This window comes from Mobula hypostoma, chromosome 20 (genome assembly GCF_963921235.1).
Source record: "Mobula hypostoma chromosome 20, sMobHyp1.1, whole genome shotgun sequence".
In the NCBI taxonomy this organism is placed as follows: domain Eukaryota; kingdom Metazoa; phylum Chordata; class Chondrichthyes; order Myliobatiformes; family Myliobatidae; genus Mobula; species Mobula hypostoma.
The window spans coordinates 44,251,685-44,271,679 of record NC_086116.1 but is presented as its reverse complement, the minus strand read 5'-3'; the positions used below and the strand labels follow the sequence as shown (position 1 = coordinate 44,271,679).

General features: G+C 44.3%; 1 protein-coding gene across 7 annotated transcripts in view; it reads left to right on the top strand.

The window, feature by feature from the left end:
• Positions 1-11,365: 11,365 nt before the first annotated feature.
• upf2 (UPF2 regulator of nonsense mediated mRNA decay) overlaps positions 11,366-19,995 on the top strand; it is a 132,535-nt gene continuing 123,905 nt past the window's right edge. For 2 of the 7 annotated variants that reach the window (XM_063072765.1, XM_063072766.1), the window contains exons 1-3: positions 13,959-14,093; positions 18,269-18,326; positions 19,494-19,562. The gene's annotated coding sequence lies outside the window, so the exon portion shown is untranslated. Of the gene's footprint in view, positions 11,504-11,583; positions 11,759-13,958; positions 14,094-18,268; positions 18,327-19,493; positions 19,563-19,995 lie in introns of those variants that run through there. The other 5 variants (XM_063072761.1, XM_063072760.1, XM_063072762.1 and 2 more) reach the window with 5 other exon arrangements.

The window sequence follows — 19,995 nt, the reverse complement described above, 5'->3', positions numbered from 1 at the left end:
GTCGGTCCCAACAAAGCTAAGAGACACCGCCTCCGAACAGTAATAGGTTGGAACTAAGAGCAGACGTATTCAGAGTAAACGCCCCTCGGCATCAATCCTTTCGAAATCAACAGTGTAGAGTTATACAGTAAAAGACGGAAATGGGCCCTTCAATAGGCCCGTGCTGGCTAAGCACTTAGCAGGCCAGGTAGCATTTTTGGAGGGAAATAACCAGAGACGGTTCATCAGAACTGACAAGGAGGCGTGTACTCCTCTCCCACCCAGTTCTTATTCTGCCTTCTACCACGCTCCTTTCCAGTCCAGCCTGAAACATCCATTCCTTAGATGCTACCTGAGTTTTTCCAGCATTTTGTGTGTGTGTGTGTTGCTAGGTAGCTTTTAAATATCCTACTCCTCGGTCTAAATACGCCACTGAGCAACTGGATGTTGGACGTCCTAACCAACAGACCTCAGACAGTCAAGATGCACAACCATGCCTCCCTCCTCATCATCCTCAACACACTGCCTCCCAGGGTTGTGAGCTGAGCCCATGGCTGTGCACTTTGCTCACACATGGCCAAACACCTGAGCAGTCATGTTGTCAAGTTCGCCGTTGACAGGACAGTGGTGGGGCTCATCACCAACAAGGATGAGATAACCTATAGAGAGGAGGCAGAAGAGCTTGAGGCTTGGGTGCTGGGCAAATAGCCTCTAACTCAATGTTAACAAGACAAAGGAGATGTCTTATTGACTTCAGGAGAACTCGCACCTCTCTTCACATTGTTGACACAGCACCTGGAAACTGCAAGCAGGTTCAAACTCCTGGAAGAGTGCATTTAAGACCACAGACTTAATTCATTTGGTCCACTGAGTCTGCTCTGCCCTTCCATCATGGCTGATTTATTATCCCTCTCAACCCCATTCTCCTGTCTTCTCCCTGTAACCTTTGGCACCCTTACTAATCAAGAACCCATCAAGCTCCACTTTAAATTCCACTGATTCACCACCCTCTGGCTAAATGATCTCCTCCTCATCTCTGTTCTAAATGGATGTCCCTCTACTCTGAGGCTGTGCTTTCTTGTCGTAGACTCACCCGCTGTAGGAAACATCCACTCTATCTAGGCCTTTCAATAATCAGTAGATTCCAATGATTTGAATTCCCACCCCTTCCCCAGCTCTTCTAAACTCCAGTGAATACAGGCCCAGAGCCATCAAAAGCTCCTCAAATATTAACTCTTCCATTCCCAGAGTTATCCTCGTCAACCTCCTCTGCACCTTCTCCAATACCAGCACTTCTTTTCTTAGATAAGGGGCCCAAAAGTACTCACAATACTCCAAGTGCAGTCTGACCATATGCCTTATAAACCCTCACATCTCATACAACCTCCAGAACACATCCTCCACAGTCAAGAAAGCTCACCAACATCAGAGACAGGAGCACAAGGAGTGACCTTACAGTGGTTTATAAAGCATGAAGGGCAGCAATGAATAGAATAGTCACAGTCATTTTCCCAAGATACAAGAGTCTAAAACTATAGGGCAAGGGTTTAAGGTGAAAGGGGAAACTTTAAAAAGGGACTGAAGGGGCAAGTTAATCACACAGAAGGTGGTGGGTATACAGAACAAGCTGCCAGAGGAATCAGTACAGGCGGATGCAATAACAACAGTTGAAAGACATTTATGCAGGTACCTGGATAGGAAAGGCTTAGAAGGATTTGGGATAAATGTAGGGAAACAGGACTGGCTCACACAGGTAAATTCCAGCTGCTATCTGTAAGGATTTTTTAATATTCTCCTTGTGGCCACATGAGTTTCCTCCGAGTGCTCTGGTTTCCTCCCACATTCTAAAAACATATAGATTAGTAAGTTAATTGGTCACATGGGTGTAATTGGGCAGTGCGAGCTTGTTGGGCCTGTAACTGTGCTGTATCTCTAAATAAAAATAAACAAATAAATTTAGTTGGCATGAATGAGTTGGGCTGAGGGACTGTATTCTTTGTTGGATCGTTCTATAACACTTTGACTCTAACCATGTGAGTCACCATTTATACTGCTGTTTTTGTCTTTTACTCATGTACTGTCTGACAGCACTGGGCAATTTCATTCTGTTGTGACTAATTAACTTCTGGCATGTGTGTTTAGTCTTTCCTTTCGAATTGATATAGGAGAGAGCAAAAGGTCAGATTCCACACAGGCCACATGATACACGTTGATGCAAGGAAGGCCCACCAGTGCCTCTACCTTGTGAGGAGTGTGAGACAATTAGGTATGTCAAATTTTGATAGACATACGGTGGAGAGCTATCTGACTGGTTGCATCACAGGCTGGTATGGAGGCTCCAATATGAAGAATCGCAAGAGACTGCACAGCGTTGTAAACTCAGCCAGCTCCATCACAGGCACCACCCTCCCCACCTTCAAGGACATCTTTGAGAGGCAGCAGCCGTCATAAAGGACCCTCACCAGCCGGGACACCATTCTGGTTACTACCATTGAGGACCGCCCACATTCAACGATTCGGAAACAGCTTCTTCCTCTCTGCATTAGATTTATGAACAGTCCATGAACATGAACTTATTATTTCCATTTATTGCACTATTTATTTTGTAATTTATAGAAATTTTATATACTTGTGCTGTACCGCTGCTTCAAAACAACAAATTTTGTGTTGTATGTCGGGGATCATAAATTTGATTCTGATAAGGTGTTAGAAAGCGAGTTTATTTCCTTACCCTAGATAATTTCTAAGGTAAGGACATGTTTGGCACAGCTTAGAGGAGAGCCATCTGCAGTACCACTGATGCGGCAGAGAGGGCCTCAAGATGGCTGTGGCTCAAAAGAGGGAAGCCATGGAGTCGTAAGTAGCTGGCCATCTGGACACAAGCTGGGGTCTGATCAGCACCGGCTGGGTCACCTGGAGGAGGTTGTATGATGTTGAAAGACCCGAAACACCTGATGATTCCAGGAACATCACTGCAGATGTGTCCAGTAGCATCAATAGATGTATGTACACAGGCCGAAAGGCCTGTAGGTTTTCTATGTTTCTATGTATTTCAGATATGAGATTCCCACATTCTATAGAAAAACTGGCTTTTTTGAAGTTGGTACTTGGTGTATATTTAAATGGTATTTTGGGAGATAGATTGGAACAATTGGGAAATAAACTGGTAAAAATGAAATTGGTTGATTGGTTTATTAAATAATGCTAATCTTATCTAATTTTATCCTATTATTGTTATGGTACATGTACAAAGGTACAGATAAAAACTTTGTTTTGCATGTGTCCATACAGATCATTCCATCCCATCAATACGTTGAGGTCGTACAAGGGAAAACAGTAACAGAATGCAGAATGAAGTGTTACAGTTACAGAGAAAATGCAGTGCGGACAGACGATAAGGTGCAAGGTCACAATGAAGTAGGCTCTGGACTCAAGAGTCCATCTTATCTGACTGGTATCTGAGAAAAGTAAAGTGATGTGCTGTGACAATTACCGCCAGTGGCTCTGTCATCTACCATCATGAATTTCTTCCAGAAGCTGATGACGGTACATATTTACTCCAGCCTTCGAGAAAACCTCGACCCACTACAATCCATCTGCTGCCGATAGAGCCATGGTGGATGCCATTCCCCTGGTCCTACACTTAACTCTGGTGTATCTGGACAGTGAAGACACTTATGTCAGGCTATTGTCTGCAGCTCTGCCTTCAATGCAATTATTCCAAGCAAACTCTCACTCTGCAATTGAGTCTTTGATTTCCTAACCAATAAACCACATTCGGTAAGGATCAGCAGCAACAAATCCATCACAATTATTCTCAACACTGGTGCTCCACAAGAATGCATCTTCAGCCTCCTACTTCACACCCTGCCTATATGACTGGCTGTCAGGAAAAGTAGAGGAGACTTGACCCACAAGAACAGCAGCGGAGATGATTCAGCGGTGAACGATAACTTTAATAATGGACTGCGGAATAACAAGCTACGAGGGGCCACAAAACTAAAGAGAACAGAAACTAAACAAAACAGGCAAGAAGATAAACTTTTGGCAGGGAGAAATTGGTTGAGGCCAGCTGCCAATGATGAGTCTAGAACAGGAGGCAGGTAAATCTGGAGACTAGGGAGTGCCTGCCTGTGCAGGCTGAGAGATGTCAGCGGGAGCTGGCCTGACAGTGGCCAGATTCTGCTCCAACTCCATTTACAAATTTGCAGATAATACCAACTGTAATGGGCCGTATCTCAAATAATGATGAGTCAGAGTACAGGAAGGGAAAATAGAGAACTTAGTTATATGGTGTCATAACAACAAACTTTGACTCAATGTCAAAATTAGACATTGCAAATCAAACCAGCTAGTCATTGTCTTCATAAAGAGCAGGCACAGGCTCCTGTCTATATCAGTGTTGCTGAGGTTGAGAATGCTAAGATCTTCAAGTTCCTAGGATTGAACATTACCAATAGCTTGACCTGGTCCAACCGCATGGTCACAATGGACAAAAAGGTCACCAGTGCCTCTGCTTCCTCAGGAGGCTAAAGAAATTTGGCACACCCCTGTTGCCCCTATCAATCTGTATCAATGGCTTGGTCTGGTAACTGCTCTGTGTGTAACCACAAGATACTGGAGAGAGTTGTGGACGCAGCTCAGCACATCACGGATACTAGACACTCCTTCATGGACTCTGTCAGTCTCTCACTGCCTAAGAATCAGAATCAGGTTTATAATCACCAGCATGCATCATGAAATTTGTTAACTTAGCAGCAACAGTTCAATGCAATACATAATATAGAAGAAAAAAATAAAATAACAATAATAATAAATGAATAAATAAATTACAGTATATGTATATTAAATAGATTAAAAATCATGCAAAAAAACAGAACTAATATATATTAAAAACTTAGGTAGTGTCCAAGGGTTCAATGTCCGTTTAGGAATCGGATGGCAGAGGGCAAGAAACTGTTCCTGAATTGCTGAGTGCAGGCTTCTGTACCTCCTGCCTGAGGGTAACAGTGAGCTGCAAGTCCTTAATAATGGACGCTGCCTTTCTGAGACACTGCTCCCTAAAGATGTCCTGAGTACTTTGTAGGCTAGTACCCAAGATAGAGCCAACTAAACTTACAACCTTCTGCAGCTTCTTTTGGTCCTGTGCAGTAGCCCCCCCCCCACCCCATACCAGATAGCGATGCAGCCTGTCAGCGTGCTCTCCAAGGTACATCTATAGAAGATTCGTCGACATACCAAATCTCTTCAAACTCCTAATGAAGTGTAGTCGCTGTCTTGCCTTCTTTATAACTGCATCGATATGTTGGGACCAGGTTAGGTCCTCAGAGATCTTGACAGCCAGGAACTTGAAACTGCTCACTCTCTCCACTTCTGATCCCTCTATGAGGATTGGTATGTGTTCCTTCGTCTTACCCTTCCTGAAGTCCACAATCAGCTCTTTTGTATTACCGACGTTGAGTGCTGCGACACTACTCCACTAGTTGGCATATCTCACTCCTGTACGCCCTCTCGTCACCACCTGAGATACTACCAACAATGGTTGGATCATCAGAAAATTTATAGATGGTATTTGAGCTATGGCTAGCCACGCAGTCATAGGTATGAAGAGAGTAGAGCAATGGGCTAAGCACACACCACTGACGTGCACCAGTGTTGATCGTCAGTGAGGAGGATATGTTATCACCAATCTGCACAGATTGTGGTCTTCCAGTTAGGAAGTCGAGGATCCAATTGCGGAGGGAGGTGCAAAGGCCCAGGTTCTGCAACTTCTCAATCAGGATTGTGGGAATGATGGTATTAAATGCTGAGCTATAATCGATGAACAGCATCCTGACATAGGTGTTTGTGTTGTCCAGGTGGACTAAAGCCGTGTGAAGAGATTGTGTCTGCTGTTGACATATTGTGGTGATAGGCAAATTGCAATGGGTCCAGGTCCTTGCTGAGTTAGGAGTTCAGTCTAGTCATGACCAACCTCTCAAAGCATTCCTTCACTGTAGATGTGAGTGCTACTGGGCGACAGTCATTTAGGTAGCTCACATTATTCTTCTTATACACTGGTATAATTGTTGCATTTTTGAAGCAAGTGGGAACTTCTGCCCATAGCAGTGAGAGGCTGAAAATGTCCCTGAATACTCCCACCAGTTGGTTGGCACAGGTTTTCAGAACTTTTCTAGGTACTCCAAGATAGGAGTAAAGCATCCAGCATAATCAAAGACCCCCCCCCCATGTTGAACATTCTGCCCTCTCTTCTCTGGCATTAGGAAGAAGATACAAAAGCCTGAAAGCACTTCCACTAGGCTTAAGGGTAGCTTCAACCCTGCTGTTCTAAGACTATTGAATGGTTTCCTAATACAACTAAGCTCACAATCTACCTTATTATGTTCTCTCATCTCCTTGTCTACTGCACGGCACTTTCTCTGTAGCTGTTACACTTTATTTTGCTCTCTGTTATTGTATTGCCTTGTACTTTTGAGGGTGTCGGGGGCAGAAGTGAGTGTAGATGCTCAGGAGAACGTGTTTGCGAAGCCGCTAAGTCTGAAAGTAGATGGACCAGATGAACTGCACCCCAAGATTCTGAAAGGGGAAGCTGAAGAGATTGTGGTGGCGTTAGAAGTAGTCTTTGAAGAAGCACTAGATGCTGGAATGTTTCGGAAGAGTGGAAAACTACAAATGTCACTCCTCTCTTTAAGAAAGGAGGGAGGCAAGAGACATGGCATTACATGCCAGTTACCCAACATCAGTGGTTGGGAAGATTTTGGAGTCCATTATTAAGGGTGAGGTTTCAGGGTACATGAAGGCACACGTTAAAATAGACCAAAGTCAGCATGGTTCCCTGACAAATCTTTTGGAAGCCTTTAAGGAAATAACAGGCAGGATGGACAAAGGAGAGTCAGTGGATGTTGTTTACTTGGATTTTTAGAAGGCCTTTGACAAGGTGCCACACATTAGGCTGTTAAACAAGACAAGAGCCCATGGTATTAGAGGAAAGACACTAGCATGGATAGAAAGTTGGCTGACTGGCAAGAAGCAAAGTGTGGTAGTAAAGGGAGCCTTTTCTGGTTGGCTGCCTGTAACTAGTCGTATTCTGCAGGGGTTAATGTTGGTACTTCTTTTCACATTGGATGACAGAATTGACGGATCTGTGGCCAGTTTTGCAGACAATAGGAAGAGCAGATAGTGTTAAGGATACAGGCTTTTTCGATAGATTAGGAGAATAATCAGAGAAGTAGCAGATGGAATACAGTGTTTATTCATAAACTTTGGTAGAAGGAATATAGGCATAGACTATTTTCTAAATGGGGAGCTAATTCGGATATAAGAGGTGCAAAGGGACTTGGGAGTCCTTGTGCAGGATTTCCCAAAGGTTAACTTCAAGTGGTAAGAAAGGCAAATGCAATGCTAGCATTGATTTCAAGAGGACTAGATATAAAAGCAAGGATATAACGCTGAGGCTTTATAAGGCATTGGTCCAACCGCACTTGGGAGAATCTTGAGCAGTTTTGTGCCCTTTTCTAAGAAATAGTGTTCTGGCATTGGAGAGCTTCCAAAGCAGGTTCAGGAAAATGCTCCCAGGAATGAAATATGAGGAGTGTTTGATGGCTCTGGGTCTGTACTCATTAGAGTTAAGAAAAATAGGTGGGGTGGGGGCTGAGGAGGAAGGAATTATCATTGAAACCTATTGAATATTGAAAGACTGGGAGAGACATTCACTAACATCTTTAACCTTTCACTTTAGCAATCTGAGGTATCCACCTACTTGAAGCAGGCTTCAATTAAACCAGTGCCTAAGGAGAATGTGTAAACCTGTCTCAATAACTCTCGTACAGTAGCATATACATCCACCGTGATGAGTGCTTTGGGAGGTCAGTGTTATGCTTCGCAACTCCAAAACAAAGAACTAATCACAAGAAAATGTGGGAGAGTCCGGGATAACTCCTGTAGGCCGGAGCAACTCCTGGAGCTGCTTCGGCCTATGGTCAGGCCACACTTAGATCCCCACCAGCCCCGACTAGGAGTTGAGGATGCCATCGTCTACCTGCTGAACCGTGTCTATGCCCACCTGGACAAGCCAGCGAGCACTGTGAGGGTCATGTTTTTTGACTTCTCCAGTGCGTTCAACACCATCCGCCCTGCTCTGCTGGGGGAGAAGCTGACAGCAATGCAGGTGGATGCTTCCCGGGTATCATGGATTCTTGATTACCTGACTGGCAGACCACAGTACGTGTGCTTGCAACATTGTGTGTCAGAGTGATCAGCAGCACTGGAGCTCCACAGGGGACTGTCTTGTCTCCCTTTCTCTTCACCATTTACACCTCGGACTTCAACTACTGCAGAGTCTTGTCATCTTCAGAAGTTTTCTGATGACTCTGCCATAGTTGGATGCATCAGCAAGGGAGATGAGGCTGAGTACAGGGCTATGGTAGGAAATTTTGTCACATGGTGTGAGCAGAATTATCTGCAGCTTAATGTGAAAAAGACTAAGGAGCTGGTGGTAGACCTGAGGAGAGCTAAGGTACCGGTGACCCCTGTTTCCATCCAGGGGGTCAGTGTGGACGTGGTGGAGGATTACAAATACCTGGGGATACGAATTGACAATAAACTGGACTGGTCAAAGAACACTGAGGCTGTCTACAAGAAGGGTCAGAGCCGTCTCTATTTCCTGAGGAGACTGAGGTCCTTTAACATCTGCCGGACGATGCTGAGGATGCTCTACGAGTCTGTGGTGGCCAGTGCGATCATGTTTGCTGTTGTGTGCTGGGGCAGCAGGCTGAGGGTAGCAGACACCAACAGAATCAACAAACTCATTCATAAGGCCAGTGATGTTGTGGGGATGGAACTGGACTCTCTCACGGTGGTGTCTGAAAAGAGGATGTTGTCTAAGTTGCATATCATCTTGGTCAATGTCTCCCATCCACTACATAATGTACTGAGTGGGCACAGGAGTACATTCAGCCAGAGACTCATTCCTCTGAGATGCAGCACAGAGCGTTATAGGAAGTCATTCCTGCCTGTGGCCATCAAACTTTACAACTCCTCCCTTGGAGGGTCAGACACCCTGAGCCAATAGGCTGGTCCTGGACTTATTTCATAATTTACATATTACTATTTAAATATTTATGGTTCTATTACTATTTATTATTTATGGTGCAACTGTAATGAAAACCAATTCCCCCAGGATCAATAAAGTATGACTATGTATGTTTCTTATTTTTTCTTTTAGAGAGGCACACACTTACTGCATCTCTGCCTTAATGGGAGACTTTAGATTTGGATTACGGAGAATACATCCAGAGGAGCGTCCTGTTTAGTAAACTTTTCAGGGATTTCCATTTCCAACGGTAAACGGGATAATCCTTCAGCATTTCTGTGGTTCGTTGTCCTCTTAAGAGTTGAACTTGTAATTGCGTCCTCCACAAAACAGGGCCCATCTCTGTATTTGTGCTGCTGCTGTTAGTGGAACACCCTTTATTGGAAGGAAAATGGACACTAGTGGTTGATTATCAGTAATGAGGGTAAATTCTCTACCATACAGGTACTTGTTGAAACACTTTACACCTCCAAACCAGACTCAAGGTCTCTCTGTCAATCTGTGTGTAATTTTTTTTGCAGCGGTAAGGGAATGTAATGTAAAGGTTATGGGGTGGGGGGGGTTCACTCACATCACTCTTAACATGTGACACGACTGCACCTATACCATAAAGTAAGGCAACGCAGGCAAGCTTTACTGGAAATATGTGGATCATAGCCTGTGAGTAGTGTCTGATGTCACTATTTCCTTTGCCTTTTAGAAGACCACCTCATAAAGCTTTGTCCATTGCCAATTCTTCCCAATCTGCAGTAATGAGTTCAAGGGGTGAAGCACAGTAGCCAGGAACTTGTTATAGTAATTGACAAATCTTGAAAAGGTCTGCAACTGTGACACGTCCTTTGCCCTTGGGGCATCTGTCACTGTTTGAATTTTCTCAGCACACTTGTGTAATCATTATATATTAATGATGTGACTACAGAAAGAGATGCTTGGTTTAAAGAATTCACAATTGCTGCATTGTGCTCTGAGCCCATCAGCTTCTAATCTTTTTAATCCTGTCTTGAGATTTTGGAGATGTTCCTTGTCATCCCTTTTGGTAACAATGATGTCATCCAGGTAACACTGAGTGCCTGGACAACCTTGCAGCACCTGGTCCATGGCTTTTTGCCAGCGTGCACGTACAGATGCTACTCCAATAGTAAGCCTGTTACAGTGATAAAGCCCTTTGTGAGTGTTTATGGTGAGAAACACTTTGGATCCTTCTTCCATCTATAGGTAGGCCTCAGCTAAGTTCACTTTGCTGAAGTATTTCTCTCTAGAAAGGTTTGCAAAGATATTTTCTATCCTGGGCTGAGGATATTGATCTACTTTTAGTAGTGGGTTGAGGTGACCTTAAAATCTCTGCAGATCTTGACAGACCCATTTTCCTTGGCTACTAGGACCAGTGGTGTCGCCCAAGGGCTCCATTCAACCTTGGAAAGAATTCCTTCAGCCTCTATGCAGTCTAGCTCACTGGCTACTTTATTACAGACGAGCTTTGCAAAACTTGGACATGGCATTTTCATTTAACAGTATTCTACCCTTGATATGTTTTATAAGTTTTCTAATGCCATCCTTGAACGTATCATCCAGGGAGGAGGGGCAAGAGAGTCATCTTTGGCGTTCAAACGTGTTTCTGTCGTTCATTCTTTTGGGGTGTTCTGTTTTTCATGGTTGTCTGTAAAGCCAAGTATTTCAAGTTGTACATTCTGTGATAATAAATGGAACTAATTGAAAGTTATCCTGATGGAATAGCCTCATTCCATGTCTTACCGTCTTCTGGTATTACTTTAATGCACTGTGTAATGATTTGATCTGTTTGCAAGACAAGGTAACGATTATAATTGAAGTAGGGCGCAGTTAGCAATGAGTCGTCATGCTCTAACGCTATCTTCATAGGTGTCCTCATAACGCACAAACATCGAATACAACACGTGAACAGGCCTTTCGGCACACCATGATGAAAATTTAAACTAGTTCCATCTACCCGCCAGCTATCCGTAGCCTGACACCGCTGGCGCCACTCCAACCTCAGACTGTCCTCCGGCGAAGTTTGCTCAGCCCCTGGCCAAAATATTTCACACCCCGACAACACTAGGTCTGCGCGGGAACGTCCGGCATCGACGACTTCGGGTCGGAGAGCCGTCCCGTTGAAACCCCGCCTCTCGCATATTGATTGGTTTCTGTCGCTGTCAATTCCCCTATGGCAATACGGGTTGGCCAGAACAGACCCGCCCCCTAACCACACAACGGTGGCCACGCCCTACCGCCCCTCCCCTGGCAACAAGGACTTGCGGCGTCATTTCAATGGCGGAAGTTGCCTTTGTCACTTCCGGTTGCGGCTCGGCGGTACCGCTATCGTTGCTGGTCTGTCCGCCGCGGTGCCGGTAGGATCGGTGAGGGAATTCGTTGCTGTCCTATCCTTCCAGTTCTCCAAGGCTGGCGGTAAAACGGGTGCGAGCATCTGCTCTATTGAACGGGTTAATTTACGGAAGCATTGGTGGAGGGCTGTGTTTGACAGGCGTGGCGGGGCAGCCGGGCGGAGGGGGGCCTTGGCGGTTGGTGCTGCGGTGTTTACCGGGAGCGGGTCGTCGGTCAGCGGTCGGTACCGGGGCGGGGGTCGTCAGGACGGAATGCGGGGAGGGGTTCGAGTATCAGTTGCTGCTTGTCGGTCGTTACCGGGGGGAGGATCGGTAGTCGGAACCGAGGGTAATGAGGGAGGGAGTTGGTACCGCGGAAGGTGTGGGGGTGGCGGGGGTAGCGGGAGTCCGGGTACCGGAAGCCAGTTCGTCGGTCAGCGGTCAGTACCCGCTGGGGAAAGTAATGGGAGGAAGGATGTCAGTATTATGGGGATGGTGACTGGAGGGGGGAGTGGTTCGGCACTGGGTGATCGGTAATGGGAGAGGAGTACTCGGGATCGGTACCGGGCAGAGTGACTGGTAATTGGGGGGGCGGGGGGCGGGGGGCGAAGAGGGTTTGATACTGCGATCGGGAATAAAATGGGGGTTTCGTACTGGGATGTGGGAGGATGAATGTTGGTCAGCAGTTCTGTCCTGGGCGGGGGGGGGGGATGATCTCTGATGAACAAAGAATGGCGAATGGTGGTTATTGGGGTAGGTAACGTGGGGGTGGGGGTGGGAAAGAATCCAGTAATTACGGAGGGGTCGGTGAAGGGAGAGGTAACGGGTTCGATTAGATGGGGAGGGTTGACCTGGGGCCCAGTGAGGAGATGGAGGGGAGAGACAGGTGACGGTAGGGGAAGGGGGTAATGGAAGGGCCTTGGTAAGGGGTGGAGGGTGGAAGAGAGCCATATAACGGGGATGGTCCGGTGACTGATGGGGACAATCCTGATACAGGATGGTGGGTTTTTTAACCGAGATAAATAGCTGCAATAATGCCCTGATTGTGTTTTAATGTTGTCATCTGTACTTCCTGTAGACACATTTCTCCCCTCGTCCTGTTACACTGACATTTTCACTGTCTTCATCTATTCGTCCACCCTGCTGTAGACCTTTCTCTTTCCTTCCTCTGCTACTTTGTATTTCCGTGTTTCTAAGTTAATCTGTGTTACTGTAAAAAGGTCTGTTCTTGGGTGTTGTTTTATTGTTAACTCCTGGTTTTCAAGGGAAACCCCGCAGTAGTCTATTTGTCAGATCAGCAGAAGCACACATTACATCGACTGCAGGGGTGTGGGGGAGAGTATTGCTTGCTGATGCTGCAATGATGGTTGACAGTCGATTGTACTGTAGGTGGCCATTCAGCCCACTATGTCCTTGTGCATTAATCTCCTTCACGCACCTTGAATGTGGCCTTCGAGTCATAGAGCACCACAGCACAGAAAACAGGCCTTTCAGCCCATCTTGTCTGTATCCAACTATTATTCTGCCTAGCCATGCGGACCATAGCCCTCCATACCCCTCCCAGCTTTGTATTATCCAAATTTAAATGTTGAAATCAAACCTGCATCCATCACTTCCTTTGGCAGCTTGTTCTACACTAACATCACCCTGTGTGATTCAAGTGCTTGTCCAGAGACGATTTAAGTCTTGAGTGACTCTATTCCAAGTACTCTTGGAGGGGGAGAGGAAGGATCCCCTACCCTCTCGCCCCTTTAACTTAAATCTGTAATCTCCCTGATTGAGGGAAAAGTTTCTTAATGTCTACCCAATTTATATTTATAATTTAATATACCTCAGTTATGTTGTTCCACTGTCTCTGCTCCAGGGAAAACAAGCCCAGTCTCTCCTCATAACTGAACAGCCCCATCCTGGGCAACGTTCTGGTGAATCCCCTTTATACTCTGTCCACCACTGGCACATCTTATGGTAATTAAGATGTGCTAGTTCAGATCTAAAATTAGTCTAAGCATTCTAATTTTTTATTACCTATTTATTACGTTGTTTGTCACATGTACAGTGAAATGCATCGTTTGCATCGACGACCAACACAGTTGAAATTTTGTGCTGGGGGGGGGCAGCCCACAAGTGTTGCTACTCTTCTAACACCTACACAGTGCGCTCACAGCTCAGTAATCCTAGCTGGTACGTCTTAGGAAGGTGGGAGGAAACCCTCATGGTTATGGTGAGAGTGTACAGTGGTGGGATTGAATCCTTGTGGGTTCTCACTGGAACTGTAAAGCATTGTGCTAATCGGTACGCCACTGTGGATAGCAGGAAATTGGAGAAGAACCCCCCTCCTGCCCCAACTAATGAAGATCGGCTCCCATATGCCCTCATAACCACATTGTTGACCTTCACTGCCATTTTAAAGATTGAAGACTTGATTGATTGCTGAGCTTGGCAAAATGTTTGCAGACTCTTTGGCTCCAATCTGGAAGCCATCATCAGTGTGCAGCTGAGGGTCTTTGGACTTGTTAATCAAAGTTTCTCTATTTGCCACTACTCTCCAGGACCCTTCCATTCAGGTGCATGCTGTACCTCTGAAGTGCATCATCTCTCGTTTATCAGGATTAACGTCCGTTTCCAGCCATTTCTCAACCCTCAATGGCTCTCTCCATAAGGTGCCAGGCACCTCACCAAATGAGGTGAGAGCGCATGTGATGGGAGTTGACGCACTGGCATGTTCGCAGGATTGATTAGTGGACAGAATAGGAATAAGCAGGTATTGTGCAGGCTAGGGGTATGAGGAACTTATGGTCAAAAGTCTGTAGCTCACTGAAAGAGGCGATGTAGGTAGATAGGGCAGGAAAGAGAGCATATGGCATACTTGCATTCATTGGTTGGGTCTGTTGAATATAAAAGTCAGAAGTTATGTTGCAGCCATATAAAGCTTCAGTGAGACTGCTCTTTGAATATTGGGTGAAATTTTGGTTGTCTCATCGCAGGAGGAATATGGAGGCTTTGGAAAGAGTGTGCAAGAGGTTTAGCAGGATGCCGCCTGGATTAGAGGGTATTTATTTATTTTGATATACCACATGAAACAGCCCCTTCCTACCTAATGAGTGCACTGCTAGCAACCTACCTACTTAGCACTAGCCAATTTACAATGACCAATTAACCTCCGAACCGGTACACCTTGGGACTGTGGGAGGAAATGAGCACGTAGAGGAAACCCGTGCAGTTCACAGGGAAAACGTACGAACTCCTTACAGATGATGCCAGAATTGAACTCCAGAATGCCCCAAGATGTTATAGTGTTGTGCAGACTGCTACACTACCATGGTGAAAACGCGCTTTAAGAGGAGGTTGAACAAGTGTGTGTTGTTTTCTCTGGAATATCGGAGGCTGAGGGGAGACCTGATAGAAGATTATAAAATTTGAGAGGCATAGGCAGTCAGGAACTTTTTTTTACTAGGGCAGAAATGTGTGGGGCCAGTTTTTTTTTTAAACGCAGTGTGGTAGGTGCATAGGGAAGATGGTACCTGGAATGGTGGTGGAAGAGATAGGTTAGTAGTGTTTAAGAGGCTGTTTAGATAGAGAAATAAATATTCATAGATCAGAGGCATACTGTTCTATGTTTTAACTAATCATATTCAGCAGGTTCTGATTATTGGATATCGATATAGACATTCTAACTGTTTCTGTGAGCAATATCTGTTGTTTGAATAATTAGATCAAGTGTATCCAAGTTTGAAATTGCAAGAAAACTTTGAAACACAGGAGCTTCAGGAGAATAAAGACAGGGCAAGGACATGGCAAACAATATTTTGTGGAAAACTGAGTTTGCACAAAAATGAAAAGCTGAATATTTTTGAAATGGTGTGATTTAGAAATGGTCATGGACTTTGGTAGAATTTTTCTAAATGTGGAAATGAATTTAGAAATCAGAGATGCAAAGGGACTACAAAGAGCCCTAGTATGGGATTCCCTAAAGGTGAACTTGCAGCTTGAGATGGTATTCAGGAAGGCAATTGCAAAGTTAGCATTCGTTTCCATGTGACTAGGATATACAAGCAAGGATACAATGAAGAGTCTTTATAAGGCATTGGTCAGACAGCATTTGGAGTATTGTGAGCAGTTCTGGGCCCCTTATCTAAGAAAGAAGGTGCTGGCATTGGAGGAGGTCCAGAGGAGGTTTACGAGAATGATCCCAGGAATGAAGGGTTAGCATTTGACGAGCATTTGATAGCTCTGAGCCTGTATTCACTGGAGTTTAGAAGAATGAGGAGGGGGTGGAGGGGTGGTGAGATCTTATTGAATCTCACCAAATATTGAAAGGGCTAGGTAGAGTGGAAATGGGATAGATGTTTCCAATAGCAGGAGAGTCTAGGGCCAGAGGGCACAGACTCAGAATGGAATAATATCCCTTTAGAACAGAGATGAGGAGGAATTTCTTTAGCCAAAGGGTGGTGATTTTGTGAATTCATTGCCACAGATGGCTGTGGAGGCCAAATCATTGGGTAGATTTAAAGCAAAGTTAGATAGGTTTCTAAGTAGAAATCATCTGCAGCTCATCATCAGTAAGACAAAGGAGATGGTGATGGACTTTAGGAAGACTAAACCAGCACTGCTCCCTGTTACTATTGATGGTGAGGATGTGGATGTGGTGAAGACCTACAAGTACCTGGGGGTGCACCTGGATGACAGACTTGAGTGGAGTACCAACACACGGGCTGTGTACAAGAAGGGCCAGAGTTGCCTGTACTTCCTGAGGTCCTTTGGATTATGCAGGCCTCCTTCACATGTTCTACCAGTCTATTGTCGGCAGTACAGTCTTCAGATGGGTGGTGTGCTGGGCAATGGCATCAACACATGAAGCCAACCATCTCAATAAACTGATCAGAAAGGCTGGCTCTGTTATGGGAGTTAATCTGGATGCACTGGAGGCTGTGGTAGAACAAAGGGTCCTATGGAAAATCCTGGCAATTCTGGACAATGTTTCACACCCTCTGCATGCAGTCTTGGCTGAACAGAGGAGCACTTCCAGCAATAGACTAAGGCAATTGTGCTGCTCCAAAGAGTGCTATATGTGATCATTCTTGCCCTCGGCATTAGGCTCTATAATGAGTCAACCTATAGCTGGGGAAGTGATGATCTCCTGTCAGACTGTTTGAGGTAACTTTTTAATTCTTTCTACTTCTCTTCTAATATTTACATCTGTTTGCTTGTAATGTTACTGCAACACTGTAATTTCCTTTTGGATCAATAAAGTATCTATCAATCTAAAGAGGGAAATAATCAAACATGATTGAATGGTGGAACAGACTCGATAGGCTGAATAGCCTAACTCTATATCTATGTCTTTTGATCTTATTGAAACTGTTGATGTTCAGAGGGAACTACAAGTCCTTGTGAAAGTTAGTGAGTGATGACAGTATGCAGCCAAGAAAGCAAATGATAGTTCACTTAAATTGTGAGAGGATTTGAGTAAGGGAGTGAAGGCATCTGAAATTGTGTCTGGTCATCGTGAGACCTCATCTGAAATACCATTTATGTTTGGTGGTCTTAGCCAAGGAAGGACGCATTCGCCATGGAAAACAGTGCATTACAGGTTCACCAAATTCATTGTTACTTCTTGGTTTCAAGGGAAAGCCCACAGAAGTGCATTTGTTCGATCAGCAGAGGCACACGTTACAGAGACTGCAGGGGTGTGGGTAAGAGTGTATTGCTTGTTAATAGTTGAGGGTTGATTGTACTGTGGGTGGGTGCAAGTTTATTGTCAGAATTTCAAATGTAACACTTGACAGGTGTAGAGGATGGGTGAGGAAAAAGCAGAGAGACGAATGTGAAGTTATTCACTTTGGTAGAAAGGGCTATCCATTCAGAACAGATAACAGAGGATTGAGGTGTTTAGAATTCTCTCCCAACCAGGCTATGGAGACTCAGTTGCTGAGTGCATTTAAGGCAGAGATATCCAGATTTGTGGATATCAAGGGAATGAAGATTTAACGTTAGGACAGGAAATGGCACTCGGGTGAAATATCAGAGTGAAGGTCCGAATTATCTACAACTCTGAGCTTCTGATAATTTCACCTCCTCCCCCTTCTCTCTTTTTCCCTTCTGCATTCTTGTTCCCTCTCACTCCTTCTCTTCTCCTCACCCATAGACATCACCTCCCTTGAGCTCTTCTCTTTCTCCCATGGTGCACTATCCTCTTCTATCAGATTACTCTTTACCTCTTTCACCTATCATCTGAGCTTCTTACTTCATCCCACTTCCCTCACCCATCCAACTTTCCTGTCAGCTGGTCTGTCCTATCACCTGCCAGTTCGTACTACTCCCTTACGCCCCCCCCCACCTTCTTGTTTTGGCTTCAACCCCTTCCCTTCCAGTCCTGATGAAGGGTCTCAGCTTGAACTGTCAACTATTAATTCATTTCCATAGATGCAGAGTTCCTCCAGCATTGTGTGTGTGTGTGTGTGTGTGTGTGTGTGTGTGTGTGTTGCTCCAGATTCCCAGCATCTGCAAAATCTCTTGTGGTTTTTCTGCTATCGTCTTCTCCAACTTCAGAAGCCTCACCCCAACCTAGGCCTAAGAGACATCTTTTCACAATATTTAAACTTTGGAAATAATGAAAAACAAATATTGCTTCTTGGGTGACTTGGAAACAGGCCATTGCCTTGAAGTATCAATGTTGTCCTTGTGTTGTAAAGGCATTTTGAATTGAAAGTCATTACTAATAGTAAATTATATTTCTATGCAGTGATATAACTGATAGGTAATAACTTAAATATTTCTAGCTTTTCAGAGTTTATTTTTTGGAGCATAAGTCATTGTAAATTAAATATATTTAATACTCCCTTTAATTCTGCTCTTACAGAATCTGACTCAGTTATTCCCGAGGTTAATTTTGTGTCTTCCAGTTCACACTTTGTAAGGTAAGAGCTTGATGCTATGTTGGATGGAATGGGAAAATTGTAATTATCCCTTGATTTCAAAGTGTATTCGTCTGACATGTGAATCTCACCTTCAGCTTTCCAGTTGGGTAGGAAAAAGACTTGAATTCTTTTAAGTTTGGAATCTTGGAGGCCATTTGCCTCTGCCTGTGCTGGCTCTCACCATGAGCTGTCTGTCACCTGTTCTATTTTGTCCCCAATGACTACCTCATCAAGACTCCTAATACTCCATTTCTAAAGTCAAATTTGAACTTATTGCCATATGTACGACTATATATGTATGCAAGCAGAATGAAAAACTTACTTCCAGCACGATCACAGACACATAGCGTCATATAGTCAGCATTTACAAAAAAATGCACATTTTTTTTTTACAAGAAAAAACACAATTAGAACAAAAATGAAGGTCGTTTTAGAGCAAAGTGCTCAAAGTGGTCGTGGTGCTGCTATACTAAGGTAGTGATTAGGGTTGTACTGGTTGGTTCAAGAACTGAATGGTTGATGGGAAGTGGCTGTTCTTGAACCTGATGGTGTGGGACATTAGGCTACTGTCCTTCCTGTCCAATGATAACTACAAGAAGGTGGCATAAGATCATGAGACGTAGCAAAATTGGCCCATCAAGAGTGGTCTGCCATGTGATACTGGCTGATTTATTATCCCTCTCAACACTGTTCTCCCCATAACCCTTGATGCAATTGCTAATTAAGAACCTGCCAACTTCCGCTTTAAATTTACCCAATGACTTGGCCTCCACAGCTGTCTGTAACAATGAATTCCACAGAGTGACCATCCTCTGGCTAAAGAAATTCCTCTGGTCCTATTTCTTTACACTCCGAATTGATAATCTTTAGTTGAACCAGTTCTTGATTCTTAAACATTTAACAACTGATTAATTAGCATTTGTGCAAAAAAATCAGTACTTGAATGAAACCTATAGTCCTTGATTATTTCATTCATGTAGATCTAAAAATGTTTGCACTGTACCTAGAAATGATTTTTGTTTAAGTTGGTCCTCAAGGGCATTTTAACAATTTCATAATGTGTGTGATATTATTCATGTCCATGTACGATAATGATGATCTGTAGCAAATATGAACATGGTCCCTAGTCAGAACTATCCAACTGTTGTTAATGAATTTTTACAACAGGTAATGCAGCTGATGTGCGGCAACTTCACTGGAATGTAACACTGAGCATTTGAAGCTTTCTGCCTTCTGGTGAGTCATCCTCCAGATTTAAACCGTACGGTAATTGGACTGGGCAAATAGCCAGCAACAGTGGCATTGACCTGCACAAAACGTTTAATTTTTAACCAGTTTCCTTTTATGGAATCATTCTGAAGTCTTGCACTGTTGAAGCTGGTGTTTTTGACCACAAGACTGAATGACATAAGGGGCAGAATTAAGCCATTAGGCCTTTCGAGTATGCTCCGCCATTCCATCATGGCTTTGGGTTTTTTATTATGATCAGAGGACATGAAAAGACAGGCTATGCCAAGAAAATAGGTTACTTGGTAACTATTAAATTTGTCCATGGAACTGCAGTTAAGTGTTGCAGTCACTGAACTTACCATCATTCTGTCATTCTTTATTAATTTTCAGCTACTTGAATTCTAAGTCTCTCAAAGTTGCCGCACAAATTGGTAGGGTG